The sequence below is a fragment of the Megascapheus bottae genome, chromosome 7 (assembly GCF_031878675.1).
Source record: "Megascapheus bottae isolate mThoBot1 chromosome 7, mThoBot2.hap1, whole genome shotgun sequence".
NCBI classification, from domain to species: Eukaryota; Metazoa; Chordata; class Mammalia; order Rodentia; family Geomyidae; genus Megascapheus; species Megascapheus bottae.
In genome coordinates this window covers 1318915-1328352 of record NC_143515.1, presented here as the reverse complement: position 1 = coordinate 1328352, position 9438 = coordinate 1318915, and the positions used below count along the sequence as shown (strand labels likewise).

Below are 9438 nucleotides of genomic sequence, written 5' to 3'. Positions count from 1 at the left end.
GCACTAAAGAACGAGAGACTCTTATCTCCAGTTAACCACTAGAAAATAGGAAGTAGGGCTGTGGCCCAGAGGTAGGGTGGTAGCCTTGAGCTGAAGAGCTCAGGGACAATGCCCGGGCTCAGAGTTCAAGCCCCATGACCCAAGAGAGAGAGGGGGGCGGGGGACTCTGATCTCTAGGCACCAGTGACTCCCAAGTGTAATCCTAACTAACTCAAGAAGCTGAAATCTGAGGATTCAAATAAACTATCCAAAAGCCAGAAATGGAGCTGTGACTCAAACAGAAGAGTGCTAGCACTGAGCAAAGCTCAGGAACAGTACCCAGGCCCTGAGTTAAAGCACCAGCACCAGCTCCAACAGACTTAAAAAAAAAATCACAACGCAAAGAAATTGTTTATTGTGCCCAGTAATTCAGGACCATCCTGGGAAATATTCCGTCACACACACACACACACACACACACACACACACACACAGTCTCTTGTCATTGATATAGGTGGTTCACAATGCCAAGAAGGTAGAGGTTATGAGAAGGGTGGTTTCCAGTAAATCTCATAATACAGAAAAAATCCACCCAGAAACAAAGTAAGCCTTGCTTGTCTTCCTTAATCTTCATACTTTCTAAGGGGAGCATTCTAATAATTAACCACATAATGAGTAATCCAGTAGTACAGTATGATACAGAGTTGACTGGCACAGAGAAAAGACTATGAAGCAAATCTGTGATGAAATAGCAAACTTTTCTGGTAGTAAACTCCCATATCAAATATTTTCCACTAGGATCTATACTTAGACAACACCTAACAGCTCTCTTTCTGAACATAATGTAGATTAGTCATTGAGGAGAGAGTGATTCGATTATAGGCAAGGTATCTGGACTTTTCAAAAAGTAAAAATTTGCTTTTATTCTTTTATAATTGTGAAGTTCTTCCTACTGTGACTGTAAAACAAATTCCGCTCCTGTAGTCAAAGCCTTCGAAGAACTGTGGAATTCTCTTTCGAAAAGCTCTGCTTGCTGAGCTCAGTGATTCTCACCTCTTCTCCCTGCTGCGCAGGAGGCTGAGGTCTGAGGATTGCACTTTGAAGCCAGCCCAGGCAGGAAAGCCCATGGACTCTTGCCTCCAATTGATCAGCAAAAGGCTGGAAGTAGAGCTGTAGCTCAAGTGGTACAGTGCTGTCCTTGTGCAATAAAAGCCCAGGGACAATGCCCAAGTCCCAAGTTAACACCGCAAGGCCATGTAAAGAAAGAGAAAAAAATCGTATGTTCTAATTTTTTTAATATTTGGAAGCACTATCAGGGATAATGAACAATTTAATTCAATTTTTAAAGATCTGTGGTTCAGTCGCTATAAAACAAGATGAAATAGAAAGCCCACTGATGAGAAGAAGATCTTCACTAGCTATACAACAGACAAAGGCCTCATATCTAAAATATGCCTAGAGCTCAAAAAATTAAATACCCCAGGCCAGGAGCATTGCCTAGTGGTAGTGTTTCCCTAGCATGCAAGAAGACCTAGGTTCGATTCCCTGGTACAACATACATAGAAAAACCCAGAAGTGGTGCTGTGGCCCAAGTGGCCCAAGGCCAGTCCTCAGACCCTGAGTTCAAGCCCCAGGACTGGCAAAAAAAAAATTAAACACCCCAAAAGCAAATCCTTAAAGAAATGACCAACTCATTAAAAGTGGACGAAAGACATAGAGATTTCTCTGAAGAGGAAATAAGAACAAGCAAACAGACACATGAAAAAATGTTCCACACCTCTGGTCATAAAAGACATGCATATCAAAACAACATTGAGATTGTGCCTCACTCCAGTTAGAATGGCCAGGAAAACAAATAAACCAGATGCTGGTGGAGGTGTGGCCAAAAAAGAATGCTCCTACACTGTTGGTGGTAGTGTAAACTTGTTCACCCACTCTGGAAAGCAGTATCGGCATTAAGTTGATCAATTAACTAATTAAACAATAAAATGAAGTCAGCACAATTCATCTTGATGTTCCTCCCACCTATATCCAATATTATTTAATATTTGTTCCCACACATATTCCCTAAATTTCCACTTGTATTTAGAAAACTCGTGTTTCTTTGAGGTGTACCACATCTCCAGACTCTTGGAGTCACACACACCCTAACATTCAGAAGCCTACTGGTACGGGGGTGCGATGACCAGTCTGGAGCAAGGAGAGCTGGTGGGGAGGTGTGGTAAGAGGAGGAGAGCAAGGACAACAGTCATTGATTTGCAAGAAGACAGCCTGGATTAGGAGCACTAGTATTTCTCCACAAGCAATGCTGTTTATTCCCCCAAGTGGATGGAGAAGCTGCTTCTCCTGGCAAAGAAAATATTCAGAATTGAGGACAGAATGTGCCCAGCTCCGTGGGCCTTCTCCCACATCACCTGGATTCCACTTTGAATATCCAGTCTCACTTGAACAGGAGGCACCGTAGGAGGCTGATAATTCTTACTGCACTGCAATCAGGCACTCAGACATGGGCTCACATTCCAATAATGAAACCTACTGCTCCAGAAGACAATGATCTCTTCCAGAAAAACAAGTGCATTTGTAGGTCCACTGAGCTGGGAATTTGTATCTCAGAGCTCATCTTTTCCTTTCTCTACTTCATTTTGGCAATATTAGAAGCAAGGAGCACAGACTCAGATGATCACATCTATATAATACTAGGGACTATTTTTTTCCTTTTTTTATTGTAATTAATAAAAGGGTTACATGATATTTGACAGATAGAAGGTGCATTAGTTCACATATATTGATACCCTTTCACATGTCTTGGTCCCCATTACCCTCTCCCCCACCCCCACCCCGTCTTGGTTTTCCCCCCTTCCCTATCAAATTTCAAATAACCAAATACAAATAAATTCAATATATCAGATAACAAAGTGAGGTACTGTAACAATATGAGATAACCAAGGGACAGCAAAGGAGATGAGAGATAACATAGTACATTAAGGACAACAATCATTCATTATATGGCTTTTGTTTCAATATCCTGGAGGTCCTTTCAATTAGCTTCATACTATATGGCCTTATATATCAAGGTTTTGCTCTATTGCAGGTCTCTGGTAGTAGAGCCCAAGGTTTCTACTGATTATGACAAATGAGGGAAACCATTGAGCCTAAGTTCCTTTGAGTCTGGCTTACTTCACTTAATATGATTTTTTCTAAGTCTTTCCATTTCCTAACAAATGGGGCGATGTCGTTTTTTCTGACAGCAGCATAGAATTCCATTGTGTACAAATACCACAACTTGTTGATCCACTCATCAACTGAGGGACATCTAGGTTGGTTCCATATTTTTGCTATGGTGAATAGTGCTGCAATGAACATTGTTGTGCTAGTGGGTTTAGTTTGTCCTTGTTTCTGAACAATTGGGTAAATGCCAAGTAGTGGAATTGCTGGGTCATAAGGGAGCTCTATCTTTAGCCTTTTGAGACACTGCCATATTGCTTTCCATAGTGGTTTGCACTCCCACCAACAGTGTAGTAGTGATCCCTCCTGGCCACATCCCCTCCAACATCTGTTGTTATACGTTTTCCTGATCCTGGCCATTCTAACTGGAGTGAGGTGGAATCTTAGAGTTGTTTTGATTTGCATTTCTTTTATGACCAGAGATGTTGAGCATTTCTTCATGTGTCTATAGGCCATTTTTGTTTCTTCTTCAGAGAAGACTCTAAGTCTTTGGCCCATTTTTTAATGGGATGGTTGTTACTTTAGAGATTAGTTTTGGAGTGATTCAATTTTTGGAGCTGTTGATATATTTTAGATATTCCGTTGTTTGGTTGGTGAAGATCTTTTCCCACTCTGTAGGCTTCCTAACTAATTTACTAGCTATGTCCTTTGCCATACAAAAGCTCTGCAGTTTAATGCAGTCCCACTTATCCAGCCTTTCTCTTATTTGCTGTGATTCTTGGTTAGGGACTATTTTTCTCAGGCTATTTGACCAGCATATGCAAAGTCCTGGGGTTCAATCTCTCAGCACTGGGAGTGGGGTTGGGGGTGGAATTCTCTTTTAATCAGGAGAATATTAGGTTAGCCTTTTCTATTCACTGCTCCAGCTGATTGGATAAGGCTCACTAACATTATGGAAGGCAATCTGCTTTACTAAGTTAAATATTAAGTGTTAACCACACCCAGTATCCACCTCAGAAGTCTCTAAATCACATTTGAGTAAATATTTAGACAGTTCAGTCAAGTTGACAGTGGCTCAGACTTGTAATCCTTAGCTGTTCAGGAAGTTGACATCTAAGGATCAGGGTTCAAAGCCAGTCCATGCATTAAAAACCCTGAGACTCTTTTTTTTTACTTTTTTATTGTAATTAATAAAAGGGTTACATGATATTTGCCAGATAGAAGGTGCATTAATTCACATACATTGATACCCTTGCACATGTCTTGGTCCCCATTTCCCTCCCCCCACCCCCCACCCATCTTGGTTTTCCCCCCTTCCCTATCAAATTTCAAATAACCAAATAGAAATAAATCCAATATATCAGATAACAAAGTGAGATACTGTAACAATATGAGATACCCAAGGGACAGCAAAGGAGATGAGAGATAACATAATACATTAAGGACAACAATCATTCATTATATAGCTTTTGTTTCAATATCCTGGAGGTCCTTTCAATTAGCTTCATACTATATGGCCTTATGTATCAAGATTTTGCTCTATTGCAGATCTCTGCTAGTAGAGCCCAAGGTTTCTACTGGTTATGACAAATGAGGGAAACCATTGAGCCTAAGTTCCTTTGAGTCTGGCTTACTTCGCTTAATATGATTTTTTCTAAGTCTTTCCATTTCCTAACAAATGGGGCGATGTCGTTTTTTCTGACAGCAACATAGAATTCCATTGTGTATAAATACCACAACTTGTTGATCCACTCATCAACTGAGGGACATCTAGGTTGGTTCCATATCTTTGCTATGGTGAATAATGATGCAATGAACATTGTTGTGCTAGTGGATTTAGTATGCCCTTGTTTCTGGGTGGTTGGGTAAATGCCAAGTAGCGGAATTGCTGGGTCATAGAGTAGGTCTATGTTTAGTCTTTTGAGGAACTGCCATACTGCTTTCCATAGTGGTTGAATGAGTTTGCACTCCTACCAACAGTGTAGTAGTGATCCCCCCTGGCCACATCCCCTCCAACATCTGTTGTCATTCGTTTTCCTGATCCTGGCCATTCTAACTGGAGTGAGGGGGAATCTTAGAGTTGTTTTGATTTGCATTTCTTTTATGACCAGAGATGTTGAGCATTTCTTCATGTGTCTATAGGCCATTTTTGTTTCGTCTTCAGAGAAGATTCTCTTTAAGTCTTTGGCCCATTTTTTAATGGGATGGTTGTTACTTTGGAGATTAGTTTTGGAGTGATTCAATTTTTTGAGTTGTTGATATATTTTAGATATGAGGCCTTTGTCCCTTGTATAGTTGGTGAAGATCTTCTCCCACTCTGTAGGCTTCCTAATTAATTTACTAGCTATGTCCTTTGTCATACAAAAGCTCCGCAGTTTAATGCAGTCCCACATATCCAGACTTTCTCTGATTTGTTGTGATTCTTGGTCCTTATTAAGAAAGTTTCGACCTGTGCCAAGGAGGCCTAGTGTATCTCCTATTCCTTCCTGTAAAGTTTTCAGTGTGTCAGCTTTTACCTCCAGGTCTTTGATCCATTTGGAGTTAATTCTAGTGCAGGGTGACAAAGAAGGATCCAACTTTAGTTTTCTGCAGGTGCTTATCCACTTCTGCCAGCAGCACTTGTTGAAGAGGCTGTCTTTCTTCCATTCCATTTTTTTGGCTCCCTTGTCAAAGATTAGGTGGCCATAGGTCTGTGGTTTAATATCTGGGTCCTCAGTTCTATTCTGTTAGTCTTCAGGCCTGTTCTTGTGCCAGTACCAAGCTGTTTTGATAGTTATAGCCCTGTAATAGACTCTAAAGTTTGGAATTGAAATTCCTCCAGCGCTGTTCTTTCTGCTAAGAAGTGTTTTTGCTATACGGGGTCTTTTATTATTCCATATGAAATTTTGAATTGCCTCTTCTATTTCTTTAAAGAATGCCATTGGGATATTGATGGATATTTCCTGGATTGGAAGAATCAACATTGTGAAAATGACCCTGAGACTCTTATATCCAGTTAACTACCAGAAAACTGGAAGCAGTTCTGTGGTTCAAGGGGTAGGGTGGTAGCGTTGAATGGAAGAGTTCAGGGACAGTGCCCAGGCCCAGAGTTCAAGTCCCACAACAGAAAAGAAAAAAAAAATTAACAATCAAGTCTTAAACCACAAAGTCATTCACTCTGTTATTATTATCTTTAAGTAGTTGTTGAACAGGATTTCAATTCAACATTTCAGTTTATTAATACAATGCATCTTTTTTTGGCTAGTCCTGGGCCTTGAAGTCAGGGCCTGAGCACCGTCCTTGGGCTTTGTCAAGGCTACAACTTCACCTCGTGAGCCACAGTATCACCTCTGGCTTTTTGCAATGTATGTGGTTCTGAGGAATGTAACCGGGTCTTCGTGCATGCTAGGCAAGCACTCTACCACCAGGCCAAACTCCCAGCCCAATACAATGCATCTTTATCCATGTCATCCCTTCCATCATTCTCTCCGCTGTCTCCTCCCACCCCACCCATCTCTTCAGGTGGCTTGGAGAAGGTGCAGGGTTAGTTTTTGTAGCCTCGGCTGGCCCTTCCGCCTCTGGCATGCTCAACCTTGGGGCCCTTGGAGAGAGCGTAGGGTTTGGTTTGGCGGTGCGGGGTTCCTGGAGCCTTGCACTCACCTCTCTGCCCTTGCGAGGGCCAGACAGCCTCCCAGGGAGTCCAGGTCCAGCTGGTCAAAGGTGAGGACCTTGCGCAGCCTTGAGGATGCGGGTGCAGGCCCGGCTGTCCCACACAGCGCACGCGCCTGGAGCTTGGGCACCTTCAGGACGCGCACCTCATCTGTGGCGGTCCCCACCTCCACGGGGCCCTGTCCTCCCGACCAGGAAGCTTCGTCTTCCGGATCATCTGGGACCGGATGGTACGGCTCATGAACAGAGTTAGCTCATCAGGCCAGAATCCCGTGCAGCTTGACCAGCAGCCCCAGGTAGCTGGCCTGGCTCTTGGGATCTTTGCGCCCAACCTTGCAGTCCTTGTTGTGGCGGTGTCAATGCCCATGAGGGCGCCTCCTGCGCCTTCTTTCCCACCTTTCCTCCCCTCATTCATGTACCACCCCCCCCCGCCCTTGCCTTGGCCTCTCCACCCCAGAAAACACCTGTCCCTCGTATTTTCTGTTAAACTGTAAGTTCACTGTTCATAAGATTTACACCACGGAAGTCCTCCCTCCCAAGGTCTCTCCTCTAAATATGCCGTACACTTTGGTCAACACACACACACCGGAACTTCACTCAAAGTTGTGCTTCTTATTTTTACCAGTCCTAGGGCTTGAACTCGGGGTCCGGGTTCTGTCCCCGGGTATTTTTGTTCTCTACTGTTTGGGCCACAGGTTCCTTTCAGGAACTTCTCTGTTGATCACAGATGGGTGTGCATGGCCACCTCCGTCCGTTCTGACTGCCAGTCTCCTCTCCCACACCTACTCTGGTTTCAGGAACAGGATCGTGCCCCTCCCTTGGGTTCTCACAGCAGCCTCATCTCCCCTGTCACGCTCCACTACTGATTCTTCAACTACTAATCTGCATCCATGTCAAAAGGTCTGTAAGTGTAGCATTTTCCTATTCAAACCACGTGAAAATTCCCTTCTAGTCAATTCAACACACAGTCCTTGATGAAAAGCCAGAAGAAATCTCTAATATTGTAACCACTGATCTACGCCAGTGTTGCTCAAACACTTTGCCAAGTAGATTTTATGTGGCTATGCCTGTTGATGTTTTCCATATGAAAATTACTGTCTAAGTAAATTAGATATTGAAGCTGAATCAAGCACAGGTGGCTCACATGTATAATCCTAGGTACTCAGTAGGCTGAGACCCAAAGGATCACAGTACAAAGCCAACCTGACACTCCATTTGCAAAATAAGCAGCATAAAGCCAGGCTGAAGGCACAGGTCAAGTGTTGGAGTGCCAATCCTGAGAAAGCAAGGCAAACAAGCCTGAGACCCCAAGTCTAAACCCTAGTACTGCAGAAGGGAAAAAAGAGGTGAGCCTTTCACCTAGTACACAGGTCCCCTCTGATTGGATTTCCCAAGCAAGGAAGTTCCCTTCCTACTGGCTGTCCTTCCCACCTCAGAACCTGAGGGGAGAGGTGACAGAGCTTGCCTTCTGATTTTTGTGTGGTCTACCTAAGTACAAGTGCTGGACATGGAACCTGTCATCAAGGCCACCAGGAACAAAAATGGTGATGTATGCCCTTTCCTTGTTTCCTGCTACAGGATCCTGCATCCCAGCCACCTTCTATCACTAACTAATCAGGGTCCAATAGATGACTGTGTCTCCGTAGATTTTAAAAAACAAACTGTTTAAGCCTTCAAAGCACTTTACCTCTTCTTTTTGATGGTTACGTGTCTAACCTTCAGCTGTTGCAGTTCATGTATTGCTCTAATAATTGTGTTGCTTTTGCCTTTCAAAAACCAATTCCTCCTTCTGCTGCCATATCTTAATTTCTGCTTTGTGGAACTGCCTCTCCCCAAAGGTACATAATTTCACAGCACTATCAGTGAAAGAATTACACTCTTCCTGGCCAAAGGGTAATGAGCAAAGTAGTCAATGTGCTGTAGAATGCTAACGATGTTCTGACTAAATTTATTTGGTGCCCACTCAACTTGAGAGACGTGGTCTGACCAGAGATGATCCCTTAGGTACAGCTTTCTAGGTTAGAGCTTCTTACTCCCTGTCCTGGTCCTTCCTCTTTTCTCTCTGCTATGCACTTATTCCATAGCCTTCCAATGCAGTATGTTTGCTCCTTACCTCCCACAGTCAGTTCCTATTGCTCACAATCGAAGAACTTTGTAAAGTAACCACTTATCTCAGCATGGTACATATATAAATCCACATGAATACAAACCCCAAGAAATCAGGGCCAAACACCTCCGGGAACTAAAACTCTCTCTCTCTCTCTCCCTCTCTCTCTCTCTCTCGCTCTCTCTCTCTCTCGCTCTCTCGCTCTCTCGCTCTCTCGCTCTCTCGCTCTCTCTCGCTCTGACATGCACACATACATAAACACAACTAAATCAACTTACAAATAAGTCAACTTTTTATTATTGTTGTTGGTCATAGGGCTTTAATTCTGGGCCTGGGCAATGTCCCTGAGCTCTTCAGCTCAAGGCTAGTATTCTACCACTTTGAGCCACAACACCACTTCTGGTTTTCTGGTGGTTCATTGGAGATAAGGGTCTCACAGACTTTCAGGCCCAGGCTGGTCTTATACCTCGATCCTCAGATCTCAGCATTCTGAGTAGCTAGGATTACTGGCATGAGTCATCAGCAACTGGCACTTCCTT

General features: G+C 43.3%; 1 pseudogene; it reads right to left on the bottom strand.

Annotated features, from left to right (window-relative positions):
- Window positions 1-6667: 6667 nt before the first annotated feature.
- On the bottom strand, window positions 6668-7148 carry LOC150060168 (large ribosomal subunit protein eL18 pseudogene; annotated as a pseudogene).
- Between the last annotated feature and the right edge of the window lie 2290 nt (window positions 7149-9438).